A 19738-nucleotide genomic window follows, 5' to 3' on the forward strand; every position below is an offset into this window, starting at 1 on the left:
TTTTCCTGTTACTTGTGTCTACAAAGGTGCTCAGTCATCCAGTTCGTTGTATATCAAACAGTAGTATATCAAGGCAACTGGACCCGCTGTGTTGTCTCAAAGATGCTTTGCCACTCATCTGAGAGGCTTCTTCAGTTCTGATCCATGGGTGGGTAGCTTTTCGGCTATTAAAAGGTATAGCAATCACATGAGGGTCGTTAAGAGTTGTAGAGATAATGAGAGAGTCATCAGTCTTTTCTTTGCATGAATGGAGGAGTGAACTTCTGTGGAGAGGCTGGGGTAGAGATGTTAGGACTGCATTGTAAGCAGCTAATAGGTGGAGTCATACTCTGCCCCCTCTGTTCAGGGTTGGGTGAGACAAAACAACCACTTCACAAATGGATGACCCAACATAGGAGGGCTAACACCTCAGGTCAAGATTCAGCTGTATACCTACACCTAAAGGACAAGGGACACTCCTTTGATGATAACAATGTGCACATATTGGACAGGGAGGACAGGTGGTTCGAAAGAGGGGTTAAAGGAGGCAGCTTTGTCAAATTGGAAAACTCATCCCTGAACGGGGTGGGGGAGTACAGACCACCTATCAGCTACTTAAAATGCAGTCCTAACATCCCTACCCCGGTGTCTCCACAACAGTTCACAAACTCATTCATGCAAAGGTAAGACTAATGACCCCCTTAGTACCTCTACGACTCTTAATGGCCCTCATGTGATGGCTATATATTCAAACAACTCACAGAGTTTATAAACTGGAAAACTACCCACAATGGATCAGAAATGGAAAAGCCTCTCAGATGAGTGGCAAGGTGACTTTTAAGACAGCACAGCAAGTCCAGTTGCTTCCTATTACTTACTGAGTCTGATTTCAAGCTGCTCTAATTCAGATGTAAGTACCCCTGGAAGGTGATGTAAATTAGTTGTTTCATCATGTTTGCCAAGCTACAGTTTTGCATGCCATCTGTATGGATTGTTTGTTATATCAGTACACTGGAAAATAAGGGAAAAGCAATAGCAGAATCAAGCATTACAGTTACAGAAAAAGTGCAAGGTAGGTAGCCAATCAGGTGAAAGGGCCACAATCAGGGAGATCGTGAGGTCAAGAATCCATCTTATCATACAAAGGGATTGTTCAATAATCTTAACAGAATCGGGTTTAATATCACTGCTATACATTGTGAAACTTGTTAACTTAGCAGGAGCAGTACCATGCAATACATGATAAATATAGAAAAAAAATCAATTATAGTAAGTATATTAGTTAAATTAAAATAGCGCAAAAACAAATAATAAAGAAAATGTAGTGAGGTAGTATTCATGGGTTGAATGTCCATTCAGAAATTGGATGGCAGAGGGTAAGAAGCTGTTCCTGAATCACTAAGTGTGTGCCTTTAGGCTTTGTATCTCCTTCCTGCTGGTAACAATGAGAAGAGGGCATATCTTGGGGATGGGGGTCCTTAATAATGGACACCGTCTTTCTGGGGCACCGCTCTTTGAAGGTGTGTTGGATACTATGGAGGCTAGTACCCATAAAGGAGCTGACTAACTTTACAACTTCCTGTGCAGTAACCTTCCCATACCAGACAATGATGCAGCCTGTTAGAATGCTCTATACAGTACCTCTGTAGAAATTTTCAAGTGTTTTAGATGACAAACCAAATCTCCTCAAACTCCTAATGAAACGTAGCTGCTGTCTTGCCTTCTTTATATCAGGCAGGTCCTCGAACCTGGTGATACATGCCTCCAGGCGTTTAGTCAAAGAGGTTGTGCAGTCTTATCCAGACCCTTATCTACACCAACACACCCACACCCACAGCATGTTGGGAGACAGGCTGAGGTATCAGCCCTGGGTTTTCATTACCACCAGCCTAGAGATGTTGTTGCTCCTTGAAACTGTAATGGAACCCAAAACTTTTCACAAGGCTCAACTGCTCACGTATAGGTTGGGGTATCACCACTGAACTTGACCCTACCCATACCTACAGCCACACTTGCCAGGAGCAGAAAGCATGCTTCCCCCCACCATCTCATTACTTGAGACCCCCACTCTCAGGAGACTGAAACTTTTGTGCCAATATTTCAGTAATATTTGAGTAATATTCTAAACATATTGTTTGATGAAGCTTTCTTTGTTGTTTACATAATGAATTGCGGGTTATGTATATAAAGGTATATAAATGGCATACTTCATTACGCTGCCACATCAAGTGTGCCTCACTTAGAATAAAATTATTCCTAGCTCCATGCTTTTGCTTTCAATTAATTTTATGTTTCAGTGTTGCAAAAAACATAACAGTGGCGATGAGGAAGTTTTAAATGAATTTGAGGTACCTACCTGGGGAAGCTTAGCAAGACATTTGGGTTTTTTTTAAAAAAGCACAAGGGGAGAAAGTTCAATTTAGAAAAGTTAGAAAATAGACAAATTCATTGATTCATAAACAGTGAGTACCAGATGATAATCATTAATTTAAAAAATTAAAAGCAAAAAGGGCTGGCTACATCAGAAAGATAGGTGTGTTTGATTGCACAAGAGATACCTGGATTTTGTATACTGTACGGATTGAGCAGTATTTTGAAGCAAATGGAATAGCCAATAAGAAGCGAGTACCAATTTTGCTGAGTGCATACAGTTTGCTTAGAAGATTGACTGATCCAACCAAACCAGTCAAAATGAGCTTTGCTGATATCAAGAAAGTAATACAGGAACCCTTAGAACCAAGGCCATTGTCAATGGTAGAACACTTTAGGTTTCAAATGCAGAATGAAAATGAAGGGGAGTCCATTTCAGTGTACGTGCCTAAATTGAAGAGATTGTCAGAGCATTGTCAGTTCAGCGATGGGCTGGGAAAGTGTTTAATAGGAGGCATCTTACAAGAAAGCATTCTAGAATGGCTCCTAACTGAAGCACAACTCACATTTAAAACAGCAGTTGAAATACCTGTATCAATGGAAACAGCAGACAGAGATATAATTGATTTGCAGTCAGGACTGAAAGTGAGCATGAACAACATTGCAATGTATAAACTGAAAATGGCCTGGCCGAACAAATTGTGCTACCGTTGTGGCAGGGGCCCACATATACCAGACCAATTTAGGTTTAAGGACGGAACTTGCGGAAAATGCAACAAAATAGGACACCTACGTACAACGAGCATGTATGTCAGGTAGACTAAAATAAATAGACTGCACAAGAAATAGAAAAAGATTAAAAAGTCAAGTTGCAATTTTAAAAAGAGCACTAATCTGCATGCTATCGATGAAAAATCTGATAATGCTGAGAGTGACACGGGACTGAGTAACTGTGAGATTTACAATGTGACAACTAACAATAGACAAGCAATATGACTTGCACCAAAGTGAATGGCAAATTAATTAAAATGGACACTTGTTCGGCTGTTTCAGTCATTCCACAAAATGAGTTTGAACAGCATTTCAAAGATACTGAACTGAAGCCTGCAGATATCCAACTAAGAACTTATACTGGAGAAAAGATCATGGAGAAATGATCTCCAGAAGCCATCGAGGCCTTGAAGGGCTGCTTTGAGATTACTGACTGGAATGTGCTTTGTGAACCATATGGGGAGGACATTAATGAACTTACTGATTGCATCACTGGCTACATCAACTTTTGTGTGGACACTGTAACACCATCAAGGACTGTTCACTGGTTCCCCAACAACAAACCATGGGTCACCAGTGATCTGAAGGTGCTTCTCAATCACAAACAAAGAGCCTTTAGATCAGGAGACAGGGAGGAATTGAAACATGTGCAGAGAGCCTTTAGGAGAAGATCAAAGTGGCTAAAGAGGAATACAGAGTGTTGGAGAACAAGTTTGGGTAGAATAGCACACAGAAGGTGTGGAGAGGCATGAAGAACATCACTGGCTTCAACCAGCCTGGCTGTAAAGCCTTGGAATGCAGCCGTGAATGGGCTAATGAGCTAAACCAATGCTTTAATGGGTTTGACAATTGCCCTCCTGTTCACACCCCTCTCAGCACACCAGTCCAGGTGCCAAGGCACCCAATGCCCTCTCAGCACCAATGCCTCACCCCCTCCAGTTCAACATATGGATGACAGTGTAGACAGGCTACCACGGTCTGCATCCCCTCCTTGCACCTCCCATCCACACCTCTTCATACCAACTGCTATGTCCCAATCTTCACTTCCCCCCAGCCCCCACCTTCCACCAACCCCTCAGTCATCGTGGACTCACCTTCATTACTGATACTGAGCAGGTGAAAAGGGCTCTGGGGAAATTCGGACATGGCAAAGCACTGGGACCGGATGGTGTGAACCCCAAGGTCCTGAAGGAGTGTGCTGAGCGGCTCTGTTGGGTTCTCCAGTGCATTTTCAATCTGAGTCTCAGCCTGGAAAGGGTCCCAATGTGTGGAAAGCATCATGTGTGTTCCTAGTACCCAACAATAGCCAACCGAAGTCTTCAATGACTACCGTCCAGTGGCCCTGGCCTCAAACATCGTGAAGACCCCAGTGAGGCTGGTCCTGACTCACCTCTGACCCCTGGTCAGATCAGCCCTCGATCCCCTGAAGGTTGCCTACCAGGAGCACATTGGAGTCAACGATGGTGTCATCTACCTGCTCTACAGAGCCTGCCCCCATTTGGATAAGCAGGGCAGCACTATGAGGACCATGTTTTTTGATTCCTTAAGTGCCTTCAATACCATACAGTCCTCATTGCTGGGGAAAAAGCTCATTTCAATGCAGATTGGCACTTTCATTGTATCCTGAATAAAGGACTACCTGAATGGCAGACCACAGTTTGTGCAGCTTCAGAGCTGTGTGTCAGACATGGCTATAAGCAGCACTGGGGCTCCACAGGGGACTGTATTGGCTCCCTTCCTGTTTATCCTGTATACCTTGGGCTTTAGATACAACACTGAGTCATGTCATCTGCAGAAATTCTTTGATGACTCAGCAATAGTTGTGTATAAAGGGAGGACGGGGATGAATACAGGGCCCTAGTGGAGGACTTTGTCAAATGGTGCAACCTGAATCATCTGCAGCTCAACATCAGTAAGACAAAGGAGATGGTGATGGACTTTAGGAACTAATGCTGCATTGCTCCCTGTTATTATTGATGGCGGGTACGTGGAGGTGGTGAGGACCTACAACTACCTGGGGTGCACTTGGTTGACAGACTTGAATGGAGCACCAACACAGAGGCTGTGTACAAGAAGGGCCAGAGTCACCACTACTTCCTGAGGTGATTGAGGTCCTTTGGGGTATGCAGGCCTCTCCCTTACATGTTCTACCAGTCTGTTGTCACCTGTACAATCTTTTATGTGGTGACGTACTGGGGCAATGGCATCAACACGGGTGATGCCAACAGGCTCAATAACCTGATTAGAAAGGCTGGCTCTGTTATAGGAGTCAAACTGGACCCACTGGAGGCTGTGGTAGAACAAAGGACCCTGTGGAAAATTCCTGGCAATTCTGGACAATGTTTCTCATCATCTGAATGAACAGAGGAGCACTTTTAGTTATAAGCTAAGACAACTGTGCTGCTCCAAAGAGCGCTATATGAGGTCATTCTTACCCTCGGCCATTAGGCTCTATAATGAGTCAACTTATAGCCAGGGAAGTCATGACCCCTCCCGTTAGACTGTTTGAGGTAACTTATTTCTTATTCTTTCTATTTCTCTTCTAATATTTGTATATCTATGGACTTGTAATGCTACCATGACACTCTAATGTCCTTTGGGATCAATAAAGTATCTGTCTATCAATCATTGCTGTGGGAATAACATTTGTACTACCAACAAGCCACATTGGACTTGTTTGTGCTAAAAACCAGGATGGGCCAGCATTATGGAGTTGTGAGTGGCTGAGACAACTACAACTTGATTGGAGACCCGTTCACCATCTGCATGCCACATCCCCTGCAAGAGAGTCAACTGAAAGTGTATTAAGAAAGGTACTGGATGATGCCACAGCATTGTTCAAGGATGGCACTAGAAAACTCAAGTCTAGCAAAGGTAAAATAGTGTTAAATGAAAAGGCCACACCCAAATCTTACAAAGCCGTTTGGTTCCTTGTACCAACCATGATGAAGGAGCCAGTGAGCTAGATCATATGGAGGCTGAAGGAATTCCTTCCGAGGTTGAGTGGAGACGATGGGCTACGCCAGTGGTTCCCAGTAGCCAAGAAGGGTAGGCCTGTCAGGATCTCTGGTGATTTTAAGGTCACCATCAACCCGGTGGGGTCAAAGTGCTCGGCAGAGATGGTGCTCGGTGCTCGGTGTCGGAGGGCTGGTCGGAGGCTCGAAGTTTTCGGACGACTCAGAGTTGGACTGTGGTCGGGTGTTTCCAGGATGCTGCATCGGCAAGTTTGCGGCACTGGAAGCTCATGGCAGGGAGAGTTTTCTTCCTTCTCCCTTCTGCGTGAGATCATGGGACTTTTGAGAGATTTTGAACTTTTTTTACTGTGCCCATGGCCTGTTCTTCATCAAGTTACGGTATTGTTGCACTGTTGTAACTATATGTTATAATTATGTGGTTTTTGTCAGTTTTTCAGTCTTGGTCTGTCCTGTGTTTCTGTGATATCACACCGGAGGAACATTGTATCATTTCTTAATGCGTGCACTACTAAATGACAATAAAAGAGGATTGCATATCCTCATAATCTAATCGAAATCTAACCCAGTACTGAACATAGATCAATACCCTCTGCCCAGGATAGAGGATATCTTTGCAAACCTTTCTAGAGGGAAACACTGCAGCTATGTATGGTGACATATATGCACCTTGATCATAAATTTACTTTGAATTTTAAAGTGTTGCAAAGTTCCTTATTTTCACCATCTTCTGAGTGAAAAAGTTATCCTTAAATAATTCACCTTCCATCCTTAACCTCTCGTTGTCTCACCCAGGTGCAGTGGAAAAAGCTTGAGTGCATTGGCCCTTTCTATACCTCTCATAATTTTCATACCAATATCAAATCTCCCCTCAATCTTCGATGCTTCAGGGAATAAAGTTCTAACGTATTCAATCTTTCCCTATAACTCCGGTCCTCCAGTCCCGACAACATCCTTGTAAATTTTCTCTGTGCTCTTTCAACTTTCCTGCAGGTGGGTGACCAGAACTTCTCACAATTCTCCAAATTAGACCTCAACAATGTCTTATACAACTTCAACGTAACATCCCAACTCCTGTGCTCAATATCCTGATTTTCAAAGGTCAATGTGCCAAAAGGTCTCTTTATGACCCTATCCATGTGTGATGCCACTTTCAAGGAATTGTGGATTTCTGAGCTAGTCCCATTTTCCCGTATTTGGCCCAAATCCCTCTAAACCAGGGGTTCCCAGCCCTTTTTTATGTCACGAACTCTACCATTAACTAAGAGGTCTGTGGAGTCCAGGTTGAAAACCCCTGCTCTAATCCTCTCCAATCTGCATACCTGTTCAAATGGTGCTCTCTGTGAGGAATCTGCCTCAATTTCACTCTGTTTGAAACTCCAGATGGAAGCACCCTCGTCTGCGATGGATCCTCCTCACACGACCACCTTCGGTGGCAGATGCTGAAGGGAAATAAATGTCACACACACAAATCGAACTCTTCATGTTTGAGACAACGAGATGTTTTTACAGTGTATTTAGTGGTACTCAGTTTCATAGGATGGTTACAAAGCAGATGCTGGGAATTCGGTTCATGGAGTCAATGATGTAGATTCCATAGAGACAAGACATAGGAGCAGAGTTAGGCCATTCAGCCCATCGAGTCTGCTCTGTCATTCCTTCATGACTGATTTACTATTCCTCTCCACTCCATCCTCCTGCCTTCTCCCCATAACCTTTGACACCCTTACCAATCAAGAACCTGGCAACCTTCATTTTAAATCATCTCCGTCGTACAACAGCAATGGAATAGCGATGAGTGATGTCGACCGTATGTGAAATTTTGATCAGGCCTCTGGGGTGAGCTCAGTCAGGTTACTTAACCTTCCCCGACAGATTGAGCTGCCCATTTCAGTGTCAAAGCCAGCACTGCTCATCAGTGACAAAACTGTCCACTCCAACAATAGAGTGGTTACACATTACAGCTTTAAAGAGATACCCACACATGAAGGCCTGGCCTTGCATTGTACACTGTTCCTATTCTTATTAACAAAAAGCTTGCAATTACCAGAGCCTAGGGAGGTTGGCTACTGCACAGAGACGACTTGGGATTTTTATTTAGAATATAACATTGCAGTACAGATGTAAAGTGATCTGTTCTTTAAAAAAAAAAAAAAACTCCTGTGAATTTTTAAACGCAAACACGAGGAAATCTGCAGATACTGGAATTTCAAGCAACACACATAAAGGTTGCTGGTGAACGCAGCAGGCCAGGCAGCATCTCTAGGAAGAGGTACAGTCGATGTTTCGGGCCGAGACCCTTCGGCAGGACTAACTGAAAGAAGAGCTAGTAAGAGACTCATTCCACCGAGATGCAACACAGAGCGTCATAGGAAGTCATTCCTGCCTGTGGCCATCAAACTTTACAACTCCTCCCTTGGAGGGTCAGTCACCCTGAGCCAATAGGCTGGTCCTGGACTTATTTCCTGGCATAATTTACATATTTCTATTTAACTGTTTATGGTTTTATTACTATTTAATTATTGTACAACTGTAACGAAAACCAATTTCCCTCGGGATCAATAAAGTATGACTATGACTAGTTCTTCTTTCAGCTAGTCCTGACGAAGGGTCTTGGCCTGAAACATCGACTGTACCTCTTCCTGGAGATGCTGCCTGGCCTGCTACGTTCACCAGCAACTTTTATGTGTGTTTCCTGTGACATTTTGTTTTCTGCTCTTCAGACTGTGTGAGGAAAGGGGTTTGTTTTGTTGTTGTGTTGTTCTGCTGGGCATTGTGGGCGTGCTATGCCGACGCAGGATTGGGTGGCAACACTCCTGGGCTGCCCCTCCTCCCAACACATCCTTGGGCATGTAGGTTGTTGGCACCAACGATGCATTCTGCTGTATGCTTTGACAGACGTGATAAATTAATCTGGATGGATCTGAACCAAATTCCACAAGGCTTCAGTTTGTTTAGCTTGCTGTCCCGGGAATGAAGCAGACTTACTAAAGTGCAAGAGATTTCATCGCTGGCAGGATGTAGTCTGAGTTCAGTAGCACCTACACGTGGCTACATGTTCTTCGACATGCTGCTGCGTGTATGATTATTTGCTATTTGCCCTCAGGAGACTGATGTTGGCGCTGTCTTTCAAGAGAAGTCTGAGATGTGTTGAAATCTTATGTTTTCATTTATAAATTCCAATCTGGAAATTCCTGATTGTATCTTTCCTTGAACTTTACTGAAGAAGCCAGGATACAGCACAAAGAAAACCAGGGCCTGAATCTCAAATCTCAGCAAGCCCTTTTGCAACTGTTGGCTTTTACAGTGTAATTGCACAGGACATCAGGATTCTTCACTGAAAGCAGATGTCCCAAAATATTCCTCGGCTGATCACACTTCCAGCCCAGCTACCTCCCCTTTCTGAACTCTAGTGGAATTCAATGGGTCAGGCGGCATCCGCAGAGAGAGATGGACTGTTGACTCGTAGGATTGCCCTACCAACCATGGAAGTTCATGCTATCAACCTGACTGCAGTCCACATCTCTCCTCGGACAGTCATCAAAGTAGCATATAACTACAGACAGTGCCGTGGAAAAGTATTCTGTCCCCTCAGATATCTTCACATTTTGCTCTCCTATTTTCTAAATTTAAAATATATTGAAGTAGGATTTTTTTGAGCTAATCTACAAAACATAGTGCATCATGTCAAGTTAAAAGAAAAATTCCCAAATCTGTCAACAATTTACTAAAAATTAAAAACCAAAATTTGTGAGGCTAAAAAAAAAAATCCACCCCCTTTGTAATTACTACATTAACTTTCCTCAGGTGCAGTATACAGTACTACCATACCAATTTGCCCAATTTCTTGATGTAAAAAAATTGGAAGATCACCTGCTTTCAATGAATTCATAAGAATAAATATCCCTTCTCTCTGTAAGGTCCACCACTATGAAAGAATTTCTGCAGACCAGACCAAACTAAAGACAAAAGAGCCTTCAAGGGAAGTCAGGGAAATGATAATAGAGAAGCACAAATCTGGGGAAGGATACAAGATCATCTCAAGGGCACTGAACATACCTCAGGACTCAGTGCAGTTCATCATGAAAAAGTGGAAAAACTATGAAACCATAGTCACTCTACCTAGGTCAGACAGCCCCTCTAAACTTAGTCACTGGAGAAGAACTTGTAAGAGAGGCTACTGTGATGCCAACAGTTGCTTTGAGCGAGCTACAGAAATCAGTGGCTGCAACTAGAGATGAAGTTCATGCATCCAGAATCTCTAAGGCCTCGCACAAAAATTGCATTTTTGGAAGAGCGGCAAGAAAGAAACTCTGGCTAAAAATAGTATATGCTTGTCCATAAAGACTTTGCCAAGTGTCACTTAGAAGATACTGGAAGAAGGTCTTGAGGTTGGATGAGACTAAAGTGGAATATTTTGGCCTCAACACTAAACGGTACGTGTGGCGTAAATCTAATACTGCGTATCGGCCAGGTAACACCATCCCTATTGTAAAGTATGGTGGAGGTAGCATCATGCTATGGGGATGCTTTTCAGCAGCAGGGACTGGAAATCCGGTCAGGATTGAGAGAAGGATGAATGCTGGTAAATACTGAGAAATCCTGGGTAAAAACCTGCTTACCTCTTCCACAAAGCTTGAACTGGGAGGAAGTTCCTCTTTCAGCAGGACAACGACCCAAAGCACACTGCCAGGACAACCATGAAATGGCTTCACATGAAGAAAATTTAAGTCCTTGAGTGACCCAGTAAGATTCCTGTCCTTAACCTGATTCAACATCTCTGGCAAGACCCCAAGGCTGCTGTCCACTGCTGCTCCCCAATTCACCTGGCACAGCTTGAGCAACTTTTCAAATCTGGCCCCATCACATTGTGCAAAGCCAGTAGAGACTTATCCAAAAAGACTCCTGGCTGTAGTAGCTCTGAGAGATGATTCAACAAAGTACTGAGCAAAGGGGGGGGGGGGGGGGCGGGAATGAATACTCTTGAACTGCTAACATTCCAGTTTTTGAATTTTTAGTTTTCATGCTATAACCTTTCCTACTCCGCCTTCTTTCATATCACCTCAGTAGTCCAAGGTGATGGTGTACTGAGGAAAAATCACCATCCCAGAGCTAATATAAAAACAGCGGATGACCAAAATAGTCCATGGAACAGACAGCCACATTTGAGATAGAAACTCTGTTAAAGTTTCAGATCAGTGAGCCTTCAAAGATTCAAAGTACATTTATTATCAAAGTATGAAAACAGAAGACAATTGTGGGATTTGTCCGCCCACCAGACAAAGAACCCATTCAAGAAAACGTCAAACACCCAACGCACAGGGGGAAAAAAAAACAAACCGCACAAACAGCAAAAAGCCAATGAGCGACACGTAGAATGCTAAACATCAAACCGCTGGTGTTCGGTTTAGCTCAGTTCAGCGCCACGCCACTAGCGAACGCAGAGCCATTCTTCACCGAAGCGCCCCAGTCCGCATCAAACAAACCGCTAAATAAACAGCAAAAGGAAAAGAGTAACCAGAATCCAAACAGGATGTAGAACTGAAAGAAACGTAAGTCTGCAGGGAAAGACTGGTAGATTAAGAGAAGGTTGGTGACACTGAGGCATTGACCGCCATTAATGGTGGCAGTGCTGATAAAGACTGGCGTCTCTGCTTTTGTTTTCTTACACTGTTCCACTGTTCCACCTTATGTCGAAAAACAAGGCACAGAAGGCGTGGACCTAATGCAGGTAAATGGGAGTAGTAGTCATGGGTGCTGTGGTCAATGTGGATGTGTTGTATGACTCTAATGACCCTATTAAATGTTCCCAATGGTATGTGACTCAAATAGTCTCTGACAACCAAGTCCAGCTCCTGGCCTTCACATGAGGCTTAGCTACTAAGCCTGGTGGAACCATTTCTACTGACAGGAGAAGGGGGAAAGGCGGATTACTGTCGCCTTAAAACCAGTCGCTTTGCGCAGATGGGGCTCACCAGCTGTGGCTGGCAGCTCATCCAGGAGAAGGAAAACTCTGATCTTAAACCCATGCTGCCTAACATCAATACCAACTCGAGGGGAAGGCTTCAGGGGTAAACCCTGAAGGAAAATCCGGAGCTGGAGTCCCTAAGGCAGTCCTACGTTGAGTACATCGCTGACTGGCAACTCCTGTGAAACTGCTGGTACCAATTTGTTTCGATCTCTGCCGTTCCTTTGGGTCCATCAGCTGCGTGGAGAGGGGGAGCTTGCTACATGGGCAACAGCTTGCTCTCCATATTGTACTGCCCGGGCTTACGTACCTAGACAGCAAGGATGCAACATTCATGGTCACCCTCAAATATGTCTTTTTCTGCAGTATTCTTTTGCACTTCTGCTTTTTATTTATTTTATATAACATAAGTTGTTCCATTTAATATTTTGCCTGCAGTTTCCTGTTATTACCAACGGACTGACTAATGGAGATGGCTCACCAGTTGTGGCATGTGGAAACATGGTGGTTCAGCACTGTTATTCTGCCTAATCCCATCGACCAGGGAATATCGTGGGACTGTCCTAGGGAAAGGATAAATAGGACTCAAGTGGAGAAGGAAAGAAGTGTGGAAAGCTGGAACTCTGAGATAAAGACTGGAATGGATACAAGCTGAGACCGTTGAGTCCTGGAAGATGAGTGGTCTTTAGAGTCATAGTCACTTAGAGTTTGCCATGCAGCCAATCAGCGACGAGATCCCTCCCTACACCACAACTGAGTTTCCCAAATGACCAATCAGCAGATTGGTAAGTATATAAAGGCCAAGAATTCAAGGACAGATCACCAATGAACAGGGCACTGATGATGTCTCCTCATGTGACGAAATGTTTGCAAATGGATTGCCAAGATCAGAGAACAACTCAACCCAACCATCAAATACTTGAGCTGCACATTTTCCAAGTTACTTCCATGAATTATTTTGCGTACTTTTGAGAATAATTTGTCAACTTTGAAAATACAGTTCCCAAGTCACAAGAGAGTGCAGATGGTGGAATCTGAAGGGAATGACAAGGAGCTGGAAGAACTCAGTGGGTCAGGCGGCGTCTGTGGATGGATAAAAGATAATAAGGATTTGCTTTATTTGTCACATACATGGCGAAACATTGAGACATACAGTGAACTATGTCGTTTGTGTCAAATCAAATCAGTAAAAACTGCTGGTCAGCCCGCAGGTGTCACCACACTTTTGCCGCCAACATCACATGCCCACCACTCACGAACCCTAACCGTTACACCTTTCAAATGCGGGAGGAAACAGGAGCACCCAGAGGAAACCCCAGTGGTCACGGGAGAACGTCACCACAAGGAACCCACGCAAGGAACCCAGGAGGTGCTCTCTTCTCACTTCTGCCATCAGGAAGACCAATGCATTTGTACGGAAAGCCCTACAAGAAGTAGCGGACACAGCCCAGTCCACCACAGGTAAAGCCCTCTCCACCATTAAGCACATCTAAGGGAAGCACTATTGCAGGAAAGCAGCATCCATTATCAGAGATCCCCATCACCCAGACCATGGTCTCTTCCTGCTGCTGCCATCAGGAAGAAGGTACAGGAGCCTCAGGACTCACACCACCATGTTCAGGAACAGTTACTACCCCTCATCCACCAGGCTCATGAACTAACTTCACATGGACTCACTTTCAAGTACTTGTCCTCTCATGTTCTTGATATTTATTGCTTATTTATTTGTTATTATTATTATTATTTCTTTCTTTTTGTATTTGCACAGTTTGTTGCCTTCTGCACTCTGGTTGAAAGCCCAAGTTGGGCGGTCTTTCATTGATTCTATTATGGTTATTATTCTATAGATTTGCTGAGTATGCCCACCAGAAAATGAATCTCAGGGTTGTATATAGTGACATATATGTGCTTTGTTAGTAAAATACTTTATACTTTATTGTCGCAAAATAATTGATACTAGAACGTACAATCATAACAGCGATATTTGATTCTGCGCTTCCCACTCCCTGGATTACAAATCGATAGTAAATATTAAAAATTTAAATTATAAATCATAAATAGAAAATAGAAAAATGGAAAGTAAGGTGGTGCAAAAAAACCGAGAGGCAGGTCCGGATATTTGGAGGGTACGGCCCAGATCCGGGTCAGGATCCGTTCAGCAGTCTTATCACAGTTGGAAAGAAGCTGTTCCCAAATCTGGCCGTACGAGTCTTCAAGCTCCTGAGCCTTCTTCCGGAGGGAAGAGGGACGAAAAGTGTGTTGGCTGGTTGGGTCGTGTCCTTGATTATCCTGGCAGCACTGCTCCGACAGCGTGAGGTGTAAAGTGAGTCCAAGGATGGAAGATTGGTTTGTGTGATGTGCTGCGCCGTGTTCACGATCTTCTACAGCTTCTTTCGGTCTTGGATAGGACAACTTCCATACCAGGTTGTGATGCACCCCAGAAGAATGCTTTCTACGATGCATCTATAAAAAGTAGTGAGGATTTTAGGGGACAGGCCAAATTTCTTTACTTTGAACTTTGAAACTCTTTCCAGGCAGTGGTGGGAATTGAACCCAGATCGGTGAAAGCTGGTGCTGCATGTTACCATGTCACCGGAAGGCCAGTGTTTTGGGTTGGGTTGAGATATTTCATCTGGACGGAAAGATAGAGGGGAGGTGGCCAGTATACAGAGATAAGGGAAAAGGGTGTGTCAAGAGTTGGCAAGCAATAGGTGGATCCAGATGGAGAGATGGAGGAGGGAAGAGTAGAAAAAGCAACCTCATGTTCCTGATGGTTTGTTTGTATACCTACTGATTACAGAATCATACAAATTCACAAAAGCTAAAGTTATTGGAATTTTTTCTTATATTTATAGATTAAAATACTGAGCTATCCTGGGCAGGTTTTACTGTTGATTGAGTTTTCATAATCCATAAACTCTACTGCACAAATTTTTTTCTCCTTGTGTACTAATTATTTAACTTATATATAAAATTTTTATTTATTTATTTATTTGTTTTACTAAGATACATTGTGGACTAAGTCCTCCCGGTCCTTCGAGCTGCATTGCCCAGCAATTCCCCAGTTTTAACCCTGGCCTAATCACGGGACAATTTACAATGACCAATTAACCTGCCAACTGGTACGTCCTTGGACTGTGGGAGGAAACCGGAGCACCCGGAGGAAACCACACTGTCATGGGGAGACCGTACAAACTCCTTACGGGCAGTGGCGGGAATTGAATTATCTGTGTTGTGCTAATACACACACACACACACACACACACACACACACAATAAGTAATGGAAAAAGAGAAAAAAAATTAGTGAGGTACTGTTCATGGGTTTTCTTTTTTTAAGCGTGTCGTACCAGACATTCAGCCATTCTTGTCTGGCACGTGGTGTCAGGATTAATCGGGTCACGTCATGAACGTTCCTGACTCGGCCCTTGTATTTTTTACGAGGCCGAGTGGCTAGCTCGACGCTCAACCCGGCACGGATGGGAAGTGTGCTTGGGGGTGGCCTGACCTGGATTCGAATTTGGGAACCTTTGCTCCGGAGTCCGGCGCTGATCTCACTGCACCACCAGCAGGGCTTCATGGGTTATGAAATTCAGGTACTATAAAATATACTTCATACTGGGGTGATGTGGTGCAGATATGTCTCCACCAGAGGAGGTGTAAGGGGCTCCTTCCCTCTGCTAACCTGCAGGTCACCCTTCGGCAAGGTGTAGCACCTGCTTAGACCCCCTGATCAGGGTCAGGTGAAGCCATGGGAGCAGGTGGTGGGTGGTTGTATGAGCAGCTGGTGCACATCACAAGTCCTGGTTATGCGCCCACTGATGCCAGGCAGACAACCTTTGAAGAGTATTGATCACCCATCTGGTATAGACACTGCCCAGATGAAGCCAATGGCAAAGTTCTTCCACAGAAAAATTTGCCGAGAGCAATCATAGTTACAAGACCATGGTCGTCCACGTCAAGCAACATGCATATAATGATGATGTCATATGACAGAGCACATATTGGTGATGAATGTGCTGATGCCGAAACACCAAATTTTGTGACATATGGCAGTGATGTTGAACTAGATTCTGATTCCAATTCTGATTCTGGGATTCTGTTGTTAGATTTAAATACTGACTGCTGCCTTGCAAATAGTTGGGGCACAATTTAGAAAGAGTTTCAACATCAGAAACGATCATTAGCGTCTTGCCAAGTTTGCGTAATTCCTGTGACTGGACTAGAATTTGATCTGAGAGGCTTTTATTTTGTCTCTTTTCAGATTACTCACTTCTCCAGTAAATTTCCATTCCGCAGACCTTGAGAACATTTCTCTTAATAAATGTTACTGCCAGAATTTGTCTGAACTTTGCCCAGAGGTTTTGACATTAGGAACTGCAGACTCTGTACTTCTGTAATTCCTTAAAGCTGTGTAAGTGGCAGCGAGCTCTCCTGCACGTTATGTCCATGGGAAGAATCACAGAAAATTTACAGCACAGAGAGGGGTGGGGGGGGAAGAGATGCCATTCGGCCCATTGAATATGTTCTGGTGAAAGAGAGATTTGCTGAACATAATCTTACCTTGTTGTCTCTAGGTTCATTATCCTGTGACTCCCATCTCTTCTAGGTCATATTCAGGTCTTTTTGGGGAGGGTTGAATGAAAATCCAAACTAGTTCATGACCCTCCAATTAATCTGCTCCTAGCTGCAGAGATATTGGCTGAAGGGTGGCGGAAGTTGAACAACATCATTATAGAATTATCGTATTAGCACTTCAAGGCTGAACACAAAGTGCAGAATTAGATAAATATTTGGAAGGCAAAAAAAAATCAGAAGGCACTTTCAAAGAACCATCATAGCTAAGTGGATTGATTTAATAACACTGTAAATTTTTTCAGAAGTGTTGCTTCCTCAGAATTTTTTTTTGCTTATGATAGACTGCTTGAAGCTGAACACAAATATAATTTCAGACGACTTGTATCACATAGGAAGAAATAGATTTTAGTGAATATAATTTGTTTAATTGCGTAACAGTACTGATGCGTTCAACTGAGCTAAAAATATGTTGTTGATTTTCATTCGTACTCAGTGTCTGAGGCTTCTCACTTAAATGTCCAACAATAATTAGCCAGCATTGATGGATTCCAGTTGCCCTGATACCGTTTCTCCTTGACCACAATGTCCTGGTTAAACCTTTCCCCATGCTTGTCACTGACAGCGACAAGATTTGCAGGGAAGAAGTCTAAATGGGAATGCACAGAATGAATCTTTAGTGACATGTTGCACTTTACGGTTTTGTATGCTTGAAGCATGTCATCAACCAGCTGCACATAGTTTGGTGCTCTGTAGTTGCCAAGAAAATTTTCAACAACATCCTTGAATGCCTTCCATGTGATTTTCTCCAGTCCCACTAGAATTGCCTGGCATTGATAGCCTGTTTGATGTGTGGACCAACAAAAATGCCTTCCTTAATCTTAACATCAGTTATTCTGACTTGAATTATGAAATGAATTTTTTTTTAAATAGGCAATTTTTAAAAATGGTGCATGATGGGTAAATTTCACGACGATTTTCATGATCAGCAGCCCAAAATCCATAAGATACACACAAAGGTATTCAGGAAGCAAAATCTTTGTTGTCCAGTGTGATTGGTTTAATATTGTCACTAGACCATAAGACATAGGGTAGAATTAGGCCATTGGGCCCATCAAATCTGTTCTGCCATTTGGTCATAGCTGATTTATTATCCCTCTCAACCCCATTGTGCCTTCTTCCAGTAACCTTTGACTGTACCAAGGTGCAGTGAAAAATTGTCAGTTCAACACATCGGTACGAGGGAAAAATGAGAACAGAACGCAGGATAAGATGTCACAGTTACAGAGAAAATGCAGTGCAGGCAAACTATAAGGTGCAAGGCCATAACAAGGTAGAATGTTAGGTCAAGAATCAATCTTACTATACTAGGGAAATAGTCAATAGTCTTATTGAATAGGTAATTGAATTGACGGTTCAATTGAATTGATTCTTAGTTATAGAAAAATATAGCACAGAAACAGGCCCTTTGGCCCATCTTGTCTGTGCTGCACCATTTAAACTGCCTACTCCCATCATACTGCCTACTCCTGCACCAGGACCATAGCCCTCCATACACCTCCCATCCATGTACCTATCCAAACTTCTCTTAAATGTTGAAATCAGCTCGCATGCACCACTTGTGCTGGAAGCTCGTTCCACACTCTCACCACCCTCTGAATGAAGAAGTTTCCCCTCACGTTCCCCTTAAACTGTTCACCTTTCACCCTTAACCCATGACCTCTGGTTGTAGTCCCACCCAACCTCAGTCGAAAAAGCCTGCTTGTATTCACTCTATCTATACCCTTCATAATTTTGTATACCTCCATCTCCTCTCATTGCCTACCTTCATTCTGCTGAATCAATTGAATAAACTAACAATAGACAATTGGGCAGATAGACTTTATTGAATAATCTGTTCGTTTCTCTATGGATAATTTTATTGAACGAGACAGTAGGGTAGAAGCTTTCTTGAAACAAATGATATGTTTTCTGTCTTTTGTACCTTCTGACCAATGGGTGGGTGGGGGGTGGGAGAACTGAGAATGTTGCAATGATGAGACAAGTGAGTGTAGTTAACCCCTTTCGTTCAAGAGCCTGATGGTTGAGAGGTAGTAACTGTTTTTGAATCTGATGGTGTGAGTCCTGAGGCTGCTTTCCTATGACAGTGATTCATTTAGATGTGTCTAATAGTTGGGAGGGATTACTGGCCTAATTCTTTACTTTTTGTAGGATTTTCTGTTCAGAGAGTATAACTTTATGGCAGCAGTACAGTGCATGTCAGAATAAATAAACAGTACAAAAAGAAATAATGAGAGATTGTTCATTGTCCATGAAACATTCAGAAATCTGATGGCCAAGGGGAATAAACTATTCCTAAAACGGTTGAGTGTGGGTCTTCAGACTCCTGTACTTCATAGTAACGAGAAGAGGGTATGTTCTGGATGGTTTGTGTCCTTAACGATGCACGACCTTTTGAAGTTGCCCTGGATGCTGATGGCTGAGTCTACAATCTTCCGCGGTCTCTTGTGATGCTCTGCATTGGAGCCTCTATGCCAAGCTGTGAAACAGCCAGTTCAATCTTTAACAGCTCCGAGAGTTTAACAGGTCACCGGGCCATCAGATGGACCAAACTCTGATTTCTTGTCTCTTTCAATATTTTCATTAGTTTCTACGTAGAAGAATACAGAGTACAAGGAAGTATATATAAAGATCGAAAAAAAACTATCAATTACATTATATCTATTCATAATAACAATCTCATTGAGTGTTGCTTGGATCCCAGCATCTGCAGATTATTTTGTGTTTACAATCTCATTACCCCGTATTCATGTAGGTTAGTCAAAGTTACATTGAAATATACCAATTTATTACAAAAAAAGTCTAACCCCTACCAAGACCGAAGCTGTTTATTAAGGAGAAAAAAAGGTAAAATACCTTCTCGTATAATAAAAATTAATAATAGCTAACATCTAAATTTAAGCAACGAATTGAGCGCTTTGTTTCTTGTCAATGGTACAAAAGCAAAACAGTTAATTGCGGGTGCAAGATGTCGCTAACTATGGGCGCTCGCCTTGTGTGCATTTGGTTCCAGCAACCGTGGGGTTAATTTTGCCTTCTGGTGT

General features: G+C 43.1%; 1 long non-coding RNA gene across 1 annotated transcript in view; it reads right to left on the minus strand.

The window, feature by feature from the left end:
• Positions 1–17698: 17698 nt before the first annotated feature.
• The window catches only part of LOC140190234 (uncharacterized), a 42252-nt gene continuing 40212 nt past the window's right edge, over positions 17699–19738 (minus strand). The window contains exon 3 of the long non-coding RNA XR_011883562.1: positions 17699–19284. This is a non-coding gene — a long non-coding RNA (uncharacterized lncRNA). The remainder of the gene's footprint in view (positions 19285–19738) is intronic.

The sequence above is a fragment of the Mobula birostris genome, chromosome 29 (assembly GCF_030028105.1).
Source record: "Mobula birostris isolate sMobBir1 chromosome 29, sMobBir1.hap1, whole genome shotgun sequence".
NCBI lineage: Eukaryota > Metazoa > Chordata > Chondrichthyes > Myliobatiformes > Myliobatidae > Mobula > Mobula birostris.